General features: G+C 39.1%; 1 protein-coding gene across 4 annotated transcripts in view; it reads left to right on the forward strand.

Annotated features, from left to right (window-relative positions):
• Positions 1-12,866, forward strand: part of gli3 (GLI family zinc finger 3) — a 297,548-nt gene that overhangs the window by 95,115 nt on the left and 189,567 nt on the right. Inside the window, exon 1 of one of the 4 annotated variants that reach the window (XM_008112875.3) lies at positions 7,205-10,201. The exons of the other annotated variants lie outside the window; for them this stretch is intronic. The gene's annotated coding sequence lies outside the window, so the exon portion shown is untranslated. Of the gene's footprint in view, positions 1-7,204; positions 10,202-12,866 lie in introns of those variants that run through there. 4 annotated transcript variants of the gene reach the window in all.

Here is a 12,866-nt window from a genome sequence, read left to right on the forward strand (position 1 = left end):
CTTTAACATCTTTATTAACAACTTAGACGAAGGGTTAGAAGGCACTATCATCAAGTTTGCAGATGACACCAAACTGGGAGGGATAGCCAACACTCCAGAAGACAGTAGCAGAATTCAAAACGATCTCGACAGACTAGAGAGATGGGCCGAAACTAACAAAATGAAGTTCAACAGGGATAAATGCAAGATACTTCATTTCGGCAGAAAAAATGGAATGCAAAGATACAGAATGGGGGACGCCTGGCTTGACAGCAGTACATGTGAAAAAGATCTTGGAGTCCTTGTGGACAACAAGTTAAACATGAGCCAGCAATGTGATGCAGCTGCTAAGAAAGCCAATGGGATTCTGGCCTGCATAAATAGGGGTATAGCGTCTAGATCCAGGGAAGTCATGCTACCCCTCTATTCTGCCTTGGTCAGACCACACCTGGAATACTGCGTCCAATTCTGGGCACCGCAGTTGAAGGGAGATGTTGACAAGCTGGAATGTGTCCAGAGGAGGGCAACTAAAATGATCAAAGGTCTGGAGAACAAGCCCTATGAGGAGCGGCTTAAAGAACTGAGCATGTTTAGCCTGCAGAAGAGAAGGCTAAGAGGAGACATGACAGCCATGTACAAATATGTGAGGGGAAGTCATAGGGAGGAGGGAGCAAGCTTGTTTTCTGCTGCCCTGGAGACTAGGACGCGGAACAATGGCTTCAAACTACAGGAAAGGAGATTCTACCTGAACATCAGGAAGAACTTCCTCACTGTGAGGGCTGTTCGACAGTGGAACTCTCTCCCCCAGACTGTGGTGGAGGCTCCTTCTTTGGAAGCTTTTAAACAGAGGCTGGATGGCCATCTGTCGGGGGTGCTTTGAATGCGATTTCCTGCTTCTTGGCAGGGGGTTGGACTGGATGGCCCATGAGGTCTCTTCCAACTCTACTATTCTATGATTCTATAAGATAAAGGAGACTCCTCTTTTGGCTGAGGGAGGCGCAGGGCTACATACAGCTGAGTTTCCCATCTGACTTGGCACACAGGAAGGGGCCTATTTTCAGGAGCTCACCATGACCAGGCTGGTCCCCCACTGTCCTTGCCTGAACTCGTGACAGATTGACCTGCTGTACTTTTCTAACTCCATTGATTCAATGGATTTACTCTAGTTGCCGCTAGCAATACATTTTGGCCATATTTCTAAAGAACCCTGAAACTGATGAGGGCAAATGGAGATGTGATGGTCATTGCTTTGCTGAATTAATTCTAATTCACTATAACCTAACCTTTATACCATCCGTTCATATCAGTGCAGTGTTTACATTAGGTTAGGATATAAATTACAATTTAACACCATTATAAAATACTTATAAGACCCTACTCTATAGACTCTATAGACTATAGGTTTTGAAAAGATAACCTAAACCTTAAAATTATATCATGTTAAAAACATCTTGTCCCATACTATCTGAGTGCTGTATGTCACTTTTCATTTTTACAAATTGATTCACAGAAGTGGATCATTAATCTTGCAATTCTGAGGTTACTGACCATTATCATATAGTCCAACATATCTTTAACATTTGGGCCAGAGAGGCCTACCAGCCCTTGACTGAGGATTCACTTACGGGGCTTTTCATAGATAAGGCATCTAAAAAGCCTATACTCTAGAGAATCTTTTCAGCAAGTGGGCAGGGGCAAAGCCTCCTTTCAAGTGGAATTTTCTCTAGCACCTTGGAGGGAAGAGATTTACATTGAGCAAAAGTGACCAATTTCTTAGGATGCTGTTATCAAGGAAGTAAAAACAGAATGATGTCATTACTTTTCATCTTACACGTTCTGGTGCTATAAATTTAGGTGATTTTATGAGCTCCATTTGCCTTCCTATATCAAAACTTCTCTGTTTGAATAGTGCACAAGCCTTACCATCTCCCATAGCTAAAAGAGATTTTGTGGAAAGATCCATCTGTTGTAGGGCTCCTAATACTGCCCTGAGCCAGCTGGACTGGAAGTTGTCATGAAGAAAAGAGGGAGATGGCATGTGGATTATGGTGACAACTTAACAATTTTTTGATAGATTGAAGACTGATCAGAGCTTCCACCTTTAGCATCATGGTTTCAAGCCTGAATCACAAATTTGAAACATTATTGGGGACCTATATAAGCGATCGAAGAAACTTAAGTTGTACTCTCTCTTTAAGGCTATTTCAAAGATGACATATAGGCAGGCAATTATGTTGCCAATCACAAAAAGATACAACCAATCACAGTTGTATCATAAGAGTACCTATATGATACACGTTTGCTATAATCAAAGCTACATTGTATGACATACATAAAGCATCTTAAGTATCTAACAAATGTAACAGGTAAAAATATATTTCTCTCACTATCTGAGCCATATCTCGAGATTGAGAATACTAGCCATGATTTGAAAATGCTCTAAGAAAGAGGTGTCAAACTCTCCAAATGTTTCAGACTCCAACTCCCAAAAGCACTAGTCAACTTGTCCAATGGCCAGGAATTCTGGGAGATGAAGTACAAAACACCTGGAGGGCCACAAGTTTGACACCACAGCTCTAAGGTCATCTGGTGGAGAAGGTGAGTCTGGCTCCTTGACCATAGGGTCCAGGGTGGAATGCATTACTGACACAAAAACGTAGAAGTGGAGTCTTCCTCAGTGTTTAGGTGTTGGTGTCAACGCTTTGGATTTGGTAACTTTTTGAAACAATGGGGAGATGGCAAGACCAATGGCCTCTGCAGACCCTTGGGTCATGTAGCTGGTCAGGCTCTGCTTGGTATCAACATCTTCCAGAACATTCAAATCCAGGCTATTAATGGCAGTCATAGTGGCCCCAGACAGGGTAACAGACCCAATCCCTAACATGGAGTTGAAGTGGTGTATCAATCCTGGTAAGATGACGCTCAAGATGGAGAGTCCCAGGAGCTAGACAATGAACAGGTATACAATTGACGGTGTGGACAAAAATGAGATCTTTTGTCCTAAGAAGTGGGTGAACTACCACATGATGTCGATCTGATTCTAGCAGCATGAAGGCGAGTGGACGTTTGCACATGAAGTACAGCCAGTGATGTGTCCAGAGTCCCACCTTCCAAGTAGTCTGATTATTGCATGATCTAGCACTTGTTGAGATTGATTGATGCAGCAGAAAGTGTTGGGAGACTTTGCTCATTCTTCATTGTCCTTCCTCTTTCTGTGTTTTGTCTTGGAAGGGTGTGTATTACCAATTAGGAAGGAGTGAGCAGGGTCATTGGTTTATCTCAAGCAGGATCTACATCTTTGCAATGGACTTTCTGTGCTCATTGGAAAGCAGATTTCTGAAGTGACCTCTTGATCGCGAACCATTCAAAAGATGTCAAAGGCCATACAATGAGGACAGTAGTGGTGGTCATGGTACAAAGGACAAGGATGATACCAACATCAGTTCTGAGGTTGGTTTTGTCAAACCTATCAAAACCAAGGGCGCGAATGAGACTTTGAGCGGAGCCAAAAGCTTCAATGGTTCTGTCAAACTCCCCCTTGCTTCTGTTCCTGCTGTATCTGTTGCAGATACTGGAGTTCTTTTGTGTCTCCTCATCCTCAGTCCCACCTACTTCAAAGAAGATCAAGAATTAGTACCACATTGATGACTCTCAATGGGAGGCTAAGTAAAATGAATCTGGGAGGGGGCCATTTTCCTTAGCTTCTCAATGAGAGGCTATGGAAAAGGGACCTGGGAAGAGGTGGTAGAGAGTCCCTTTTTCCTTAGCCTCTCAATGGGCGGTTAAGAAAAATGGACCTTGGAAGCGGGGGGAAGAGTCCCTTTTCCTTAGCCTTTCAATAGGAGACTATGGAAAATGCACTTGAGAGTCGGGGAGAGGTCCCTTCTCCTTCACGTCTCAGATTGGAAGGAAGGAGAAGTGATTCTCCTTGCCAAACCAAGACCAGCCTGGCTCTGCTGAGGGGTATGACTTTCCAGCTGGCCTATTTCAGAGCGTGAATGAAATATAAATGCACTAGTGTTGTGCATTTATATGAAATCGTTCCCGTTTCTGTTTGTTTCATTTGTAAGGCCCTATTTCCTTGTCTGTCTGCCGCTTCCGAAACTATCATCCATACGAATGACCTCTCTCATTTTACCATCCAAATATACAAATGCATTCATCCTATTGGCAGCAATGGGTGAGCTGCCCAGGCTCCTCTTCTTCTCAGTTTTGGGGCTAGAAGGGCGAAATTCACCACACACGGAGGGCATATCAACCACTTTTAGCCCACCAAGTCTTACAATGTTTGGGCCATCCCCCGAATTTTAGGGATTTTTTTATTTCTGGAAAAAAAATCCCCTTTAAAGCATTATTCCCTCTTTCCCTCGCTGGCCCCGCCCTCCAACTTCTCCATTAGCTGCAGCTGCAGGGAGGCACCATTCCTTCTTGCCAAATGTGGGAAATCCTCCACACCACACACACACTCAGCCCGGTGCCATGCCTACCCCATTATTTCATTTCTCCTGTATAGTGGTTTCTAAAAGTTGAGAAGTTTCTCTACAGAAGCCCAGCAATAACTCCTTTCCTTTGAAAAATATTTATTAAAAAAATAGGAAGCAGAGAATAATACCCACAGAGAAAGATATATCCCACCCAGGTTAAATAAGGAATGCAAATGGAGGGGGAGGGAAAGAAATGGGATTTGTGGTTTTCTTTTTGGTTAAATTCAGTTCCTATTACAGAAAGGTAATCTTATAATAGGCTTTGGATAGAAGAAGGGAAGAAAACACCAAGCCAAGCCCCGCGCAACCCACCCCACACCTTTCAAAGTTCCAATCCTTCCCTTCCCCTTAAAATAAAATAAAAATAAAATAAAAGGATTTAAATGAAAAGATGCCAAGCAGACAAACAAGAAAAGTGGGCTGCAAGGCAGGCAAGCAGGCATTGAGGCCAGAAAGAGGCTACAAGTGTGCCAGCCAGAGCAGCAGCACTACTATCCACACCTAGCATCTCCGAAGGACATGCCTGCAATGAAATCTTTGGGGCCGTTCACCCCATTAAATAGGTAGAGCCTTACGTGGCAATGTTAGGATGTTCAGGTCCTCTGATTGGCCAAAACTGGATCAGAACACCAGGAAATGCTTCCAGGGACGCTCAGGGAGCTCCACATGGAACAAACAGCAGCAAAGGAAACAGTTTTGTGTTGCATTCACCTTTGTTTCATTGCTTCATTTGTGTGGGGAGGTCTCTTCTGTGTCATGCAATACGAATGAACGATATCAGTACAAAAGTACGAATGAAACATGAAACAAATACCGGGCCATACTCCTCCATTATTTACATCATGTCTATCCCGCCTTTCTCACCCGAGAGGACTCAAGGCGGCTTACCATTCTGGCAAAATTCAATGCCAATATCCAAAAAAAACAGTAAAATTAAACATAAGCAATTAAAGCAATTAAAAACAGTTCATAATAACAATAAAACAATATGCAATTTTTTAAAAAAAAAATAGTGCTTAAAACCATTCATCTGAAAAACCTTGCACATAAAACTTGATCCAGACTGAGTTGAAGCCATCAAAGCTTATTCTTTAAATGCTTGCCTGCATAGCCAGGTCTTCAATTTCTTTCTAAAACCCAGAAGGGATGGAGCCTGCCGGATGTCACTAGGGAGGGAATTCCACAGCCAAGGAGCCAGCATTGAGAAGGCCCTGTCTCTCGTCCCCACCAGTGGGGACTGAGAGTGGGGCCCCAATCAGGTATGTGATTCTAACGTGCCATCGAATGTAATGCGCATTTCCATTTTGGCTAAGCAATTAAGCCAAAAGGATGTGCATTACATTAGAGTAAATATGGTATATACCAAGGAGATTGGCTGGGATTACTACCAAAATATATCTTTAGAATTCTAGAACGTCCCAAAGATGCAAGTGCAGGATAAACCCATTTCTGTGATTTCTGCACTTACGCTGCTGGAACCAGGTTGACTGCTCACATAAGCACATTACAAGTAGGCAACCTGTTCTTTCCTGCTGTTCTAAATTTCAGATTTCCTCCATCATTTATCTCCTTTCTGTGGCTAGCCAATGACATTCCTTGTTTGTCAGTAATCTTACTTTGTCTTACATGACGTGTTTTTTTTTTAATGGACACCAGCAGAAATCTTGAATGTGTGACAAACTGGTATGAAGTCTGACTTGTGGCAGTAATACGTTGTGTTAGACTATCCCAGATCCAGTGTCTGATTATGTGATGTTGAAATTAGGATAATCTATACAAGCAAAAGACTAAAAGAAATTATGATCCAGTCAAGCTTATTGCCATGTCTGTTGATGAGCGAAAAGAAAAAGATCTGGGATGTGTGGGGTAAATGGCTGTATTGGCACACTGGAGATGGATTTGAATGGGTGTCAGGATAGTTTCTGCCTCCCATCTCTGGAATCTGCCTATTAGATTATCACTAATGACCACATCTATTTGTTGTTGTATTTGTATTTGGCCTATTTTAAAATAGTGTATGGATGCTACAGATGGGAGACTATTATACATGGAACATGTTTCTGTCTGTGGTGGCTTCCATTCAGGTAGACAACTATCTACCAGAGAGAGTTGTCCATGTGATGTGAGGTCAGGGACGGCCCATCTGGGCCCTTGGCTGCTGTCTGATCATGCCATACCTTGATTCTATCCCTATTTTTGGCATTCTTCTTTTACAATATGCCACCAAATTTGTATATGAGCTTTTAAAAATTAAATAGTTTTGCGTTGACTTACTCACTGTAGGCATATTGCATATGACTTGTGCCCTCTGTGTGGGAGCAAGGAGACAGAGCTGTGACTTATGAGAAAGCAAGACTTTGTATCATGATGGGATACTGCGGAGTTCATACATATACGAAAGATTTGCGAGGGATGTGAACTTCCTGTTAACACTGTTCCCTTCTGTTTTCATGAATTTTTCATAATGTATTTGAAAATACACATGTAGGTGCAATCAGAGCCGCCCCTAAGTATTTTTCAAGTGTAGGCAAACAGAATTTTGGCACCCCCCCCCCAACCAATCACTGAAAAATAAAAGCGTTGGATAAGCAAAAATGTTGGATAATAAGGAGGGATTAAGGAAAAGCCTATTAAACATCAAATTACATTAAGATTTTACAAATTAAGCACCAAAACATCATGTTTTACAAGAAATCAACAGAAAAAGCAGTCTCGACTGCGCCCCTGTATGTTTTGCGCCCGAAGTGACCGCTTAATTCGCCTCATTGTTGGACCGGCCCTGGGTGCAATTTAAACTAATGGAGGTGAGGAGGTCCAGAAGATACTAGATGTGCAATCTACAGTTGACTACACTTTTCACAGTAAACCTACATGTTCCTTTCTGTTGGAACCACCAGAGATATATGCATTAAGTAGTTTCTCCATCAACATATACATCAATGTGCGTTGAGAATCATAGCATTACAAAAAATATAATTTATTCAGCTCAAATGACCTGGTAATCTCAAATGACCTGGTACATCTCAAGTGAAACTTTCCAGAAAGGAGTTGACAATCTATGTGCAGAGAGAAGGGAAACACGGAATAAAGGAATGAGGTCAAAACGTATTTATAATTGCAGTAGAACTTGGATAATGTTAAACTTAAAGAGTTGGATAATCTTTGGAGAAAAGAAACATAGGAAAAACTAAATGGAAAAAAATAGACTTAAAAATGGAAAATAGTAATTGTGAAGATGTTATGGATGTGATCTAGAATGGAGTTCCAGTTGTATGAAATACTTTCTTCCTCCTTTTTTTTTAACTGTTATTAAATGAAAGAAAGAGACCAAGTAGAAATGTAATATGTTCAGCACAGAAGACTGCTAAACACTAAGACTTGTATTATCCAAAGAACTACTAAAATCTTGATTTGTGGATAATTGTTCTAATTCATATCAACTTCAATTCCTATGTTCTTAGCTTTCTGGTCTTCTTCCCATCCACTTTAACAGGATTGTGAATCCCTGTGCTTTCAACTTATGTCTTAGAATTTTGTGGGAATATGGATAATACTTAATTATTACTGTAGGAGACAGTGTGAGGATCAAGTCCATTGCCTTCATATCTTCCACACTTTTCTTAATATGCAGTTTCCCCATTTCTTCTTTTATAACCACAGATATTTAAAAAGGTTCTGGGAAAAAAAGCAAAATACACCCCTCCCCATGGATCAAGGTATGAAAATAAATGATAGTGAAGGCATTATGTGTGTGTAATCCAAAAAGGGCAACAAGAAAAGTATTTTAAAAATTACTGATAAGTTGAAAATCCATTAAAAAGAAAATATACATCTATACATTTTAATTTTGTTAGGTCAGATAGTATAGACTAGCTGGAAAGCACATAATGTTTGTACAATGTTCAAGCACCATGTATAAAGAAAGTCCAATGTTTGCTATCTAGCCCACTGTGATAATTTTGATTTATATGTTCATGATGGGCTAGAAATCTGATTTGTTAATGCCTTTCTGTGAATGCATTTTGAAGGCGCTTACTTTAAGAATAGCATTTTGCAAGGTAAACATTCATGAAGCTAGAAAAAAAAATCTTCCTGGAAACTTTCCTTCATACAGTAAACTTTATAGCTTGGTCCTCTGCATGATTATTTAGAAAGTAAATCTCATTGATTTCCACATAAATTAGCTCTCAATAAACTTGTGTAAGACAGAGGGAAGTAATCACTATAGAGTTTCTTTAGAGGGTCTACAGATACAGCAAGGGGAAAATTGAAGAGGTGGAGTAGGTTAAGTGAGTTCTTACTGTGGCCAAAAACGTGTGATCAAGGTACATGAGAAGCCACACATACAATCAATGTGGCCACAATACTGTTCCGTCATTCAGAAGTATACCTGGCCTCCAAAATGTAGAACTTCTTGTTACACATAGGAAATCTCTTCATTATTGGTTATCTATTCTATTAAACATTTTAGTATTAAATTCGGGGAGGGAAGCATTAGCTTTAAGTGCTACTGTTATAAGAATTCTTATTCTGCCATCATTTTAGTAATTTAATGATGGTGTGCTTCCTTAGTAAACCAAATCTAGAGTACTAGAATGCTTATCTTATATCCAGACCTTGAACATAAAAGGCATTTTATACCAGCAATTGTTCATTTAATGAGCAATTGCTGACTGCAGGCCGGTTAAGGGATTGAGCTATATGCACCATTATTGCGAGAAGTATTCCGAAATACCAGAAATAGGACGTAAGCTCTGATCAGGAAGACTGTGAGCACAATTACCTTCTTTTCAAATCCTTCTGTGACACTGCGGGAGGAAAAAAGACTTTGAAACTTGAAAGGATAGAGCTTGCTTTCAACCTCAAAAGCTAGGAGGAAAGGGCTCTGAAATTTGCTCAGTATTCCCAATTCACCATTAGCCTGTTTCTTCCTTTAGCCTCAAGGCATTCTCTGCTTTTTGAAAAGATGTTAAGAAATTCAGTCACAATAGAGAGCCTAGTTTTGAACATGTTTCACTCGGTCCATTGAGGTCTGGTCTTCAGCCTTTGTGTGGGGTGAATTGAGCTGAGCAGCTAGCTGGTTGGGGAGAGGTGAATGAGCAGTCTATACGCAAGTCACCAATTCTGGCAAAAGAAAAGATTACCCTTTGCTTAAAAAGAAGAAGAAGGAGAAATTTACAATATGCATTCCTGTACAAGTCTGCCAGTGGCAATCTGTGGAGCAGAGCTTGCGCTTAAGTCAATATGGAGCACTTTGGTTTATAGTAACTCTTGTTAAGTTTGCCTTGTAATTGAAGATGCTGTTGACCTTGCTCGAAGACCATTTGTAAAACCGTTTATTTAGCATAAACTGAAATAATAAACCCTCCTTCTCTTAGGGCCGATTGTGATAGGGTGACATTAGTTTGATTTAATGATTAGCCGCCTGACCCCTCAGCTTGAGAGAGCGGCTTGAATAGGGAGAGTTCACTACCAAGCGCACAGGAAGAATACTAATGAGCTTGTTAAATTTAGCATGGCACCAACCAATTTTAATTCCTCTAATGGGAGAAGCGCTGCCTGAGAGAGAGGGAGGGATTCAGAGTGTGTGTATCAGAGAGAGAGACTGAGGCAAGGAGGGAGAAAAAGAGGGAGAAAGTGAGAGACACTAAGAGAGGATTGCCCCCACATCAGTAGCTAGAGAATTTCACTCAAGACAAGAGCTTCCAGAGACCAGGCAAGATCCTTCCGATTGAGTTGTGAGTACCATGTCTGTTTTTGTTTTTTTTAAAATAAACACAAGTAACATATTCTCCTTAACTGCCTGTAAGACATTAACCTTAAAAAGACATAGTCATGCACTTTTGAGATTTATTTATATCGGCTTTTCCATAGAACCTGAGCTTAAGGGTGGTACATTGGGAACACTTTTAACTGAACACGAAACTTTTTAACCAGTGGCTTTTGGAAATCAGGAAGGTTCCCCTTTGAAACTAAGTTTGTGAAGAAGAAAGGGTGGGTAATTTTTGGAGAAATCCAAGTTTAACAATTCAACATCTGTTTGTATGGATGTACCTTTCCTCTTAAATGGAGTAAACAAATGAATAGCAATTAATTTATGTCTGGGTGGGCAAAGAGCTCTGTTGATACTCTGCAACTTAAATTTTCATTTTAACTCTGATGTTGTACAACTCAGTCATTTAATATCTTACTGGGAATAATGTGGCCTCTGACTGTCTACTAGTGTATCTCCATGTTTAATCCCTAAGAGGATAGCTCATATGTAAAGTAATAGTACTCACGTGATCAAAGGAACTCTTCTCTATTTAGCCTGCAAGTGTAGAAAAATCTCCCTGTCAAATCTGTGATTGAACTCTTAGTTTAATGCTTGCAAACTGAGAGATAAAGTTATGTGGACTGATGGAAATAATTACACGTATTTTACTCACTGTTCTTTCTTTTACCATAGGGCAAAAATTTGAGAGATGCATAAGATTATAAAGCATCATGCATTTAATTATCATAAAATATTGACTTTTAAGTGCCACTTGGCCTACTACAACAATATCTTTATGAGAGTGGAGATAGACATTTGATGACAAAGTTGGTGACATCTTAAACAGGGCCAAGCTGTAACAGTTTCACACTTTTGGCTTTAAGTCTAGATTGGCAGATGCTGCTGAAGAAGTGGCTTGTTTGCTTACATTTTTGCTATTTTGGCCACTTGTTGCCATGGCGGACTGTCTGTTTCTGTCAATAATTTGGCTTGGTGCAGCTTGTCTGCACTGACTCTTAAATTTTATTGAACAATTCAGCTGAAACAGAACAAGATTAGACAGCTTTCACCTTTTGGCTCACTGAAGTGGTTTTGCTGGGTCTATAACAGCTGGTGGAATTATTTTGAGAAAAGTTTTTCTTCTCAGTGTGTAGAAAGTGATTTCAAACCACTTGGCTATTTGTATTTTGGAGTGTCTGTACTGTCAAGTTTTCATCTGCCCTATTTAGAAAGAAACACTGCAGTACAGCGTGCAAAGTAAACTCTTAACCAACGGTTTGTCCAATGGAATTTCTCATTAATACAGAAATGCCATTGTGCAGAAAAAGAAGGGAGAGGGAAGGGGGATGGTTTTGTCTGTGAATCACCAATAAGTGGTGTTACTTTTATGAGAGAGAAGTATATTATTAGTGGGGGGTTCCCCTACTCCCTTTGTGTTTTGTCCATGTATTTGTTATATACTTTCTTTTGTTTAAAACATCAAGCAGACAGCACATCTTTAAAACTATATTTTGCTTAAGTAATTTGATTTTAACTCGCCATATTTGTTTTTGGAGGAAAAGAACAAAAAGATAAAGCTCTCAAACACTTGTTACCCTTTTGTATTTTGTGTTGGAAAACTTTAATGAAGTGTACAGTTGAGTGCATTTTGAAACCAAATTGAAAATTATTTAAAAATAATTCTTTCAAAAATGTAATTGAAGTTTCTTTTAAATTAAATTGATTGTCGGACTATATGACTTAGTGTTGAGATCACAACTTGTCAAGTAGGATGAAAGCAATGTCAAACTTAGATCAAATAAATTATATCGTTAAGCAAATACTGTAGGTCTTACATGTATTTCTAGTACCTGTATAATACTTACTGGTCATTAATCTTAATACGATAATAAACCCAAACTTGTCTAATTAAGAGGGTTGGGAATAAACTAAACATAATAAGTATCTATTTATTTAACAAATATATTATTCTTTGGTATACTACTAAAGAACATAAATAAAATGTCCTAACTGTAGAAAAAGAGTAAAGGTTACTATTAATTGTTTTGTTTCTACATGTAAGCCTTTTAGAGACATGATTATTACAAAATTATTTTAATTGCAAAGTAGTTTAAAATAGTGAAGATTGTGTACTAGTTTCTTTCTGTTTTGAAACCAAGAGAAAAAACTATTTTTTTTGTTTCCTAATTTCCCAAAGTGCTAGAAACCTGAGGTCTGAGGAGAATCATGCCTAATATAATTTCAGTCTCTTTACATAACTGTAATGGAATTTTTAAAGCCTGCATTTATGTTTATATAGTATTACAATTAAAAACATTGCAAAGTAATGGTAATATTTGAAGGATAAATGCTTTGTCTTTTTGATGCCTTAAATTGCTCTGGCATGGAACGAATTTTAAATAAATCGAATGGCTTATATTATAACACTGAAATAAATGCAGTATTGGTCTCATGTAAAAACAAATTTCTAGTTCCTTTTATAGCACACAAAGCACATTACTTTCAATTTTAAGTTTTTATTTCATTTCTGCTTTTTCTTTAGTATTAATATTTTATAGTGAATGTTCATGAATGATACAGAGATGCTTTATCTCTCTCCAATTACCAAAACTTTTTAAAAAGATACAAGCTGAATTTTCTGCTGGTAA

The sequence above is a fragment of the Anolis carolinensis genome, chromosome 6, assembly GCF_035594765.1.
Source record: "Anolis carolinensis isolate JA03-04 chromosome 6, rAnoCar3.1.pri, whole genome shotgun sequence".
Lineage (NCBI taxonomy): Eukaryota > Metazoa > Chordata > Lepidosauria > Squamata > Dactyloidae > Anolis > Anolis carolinensis.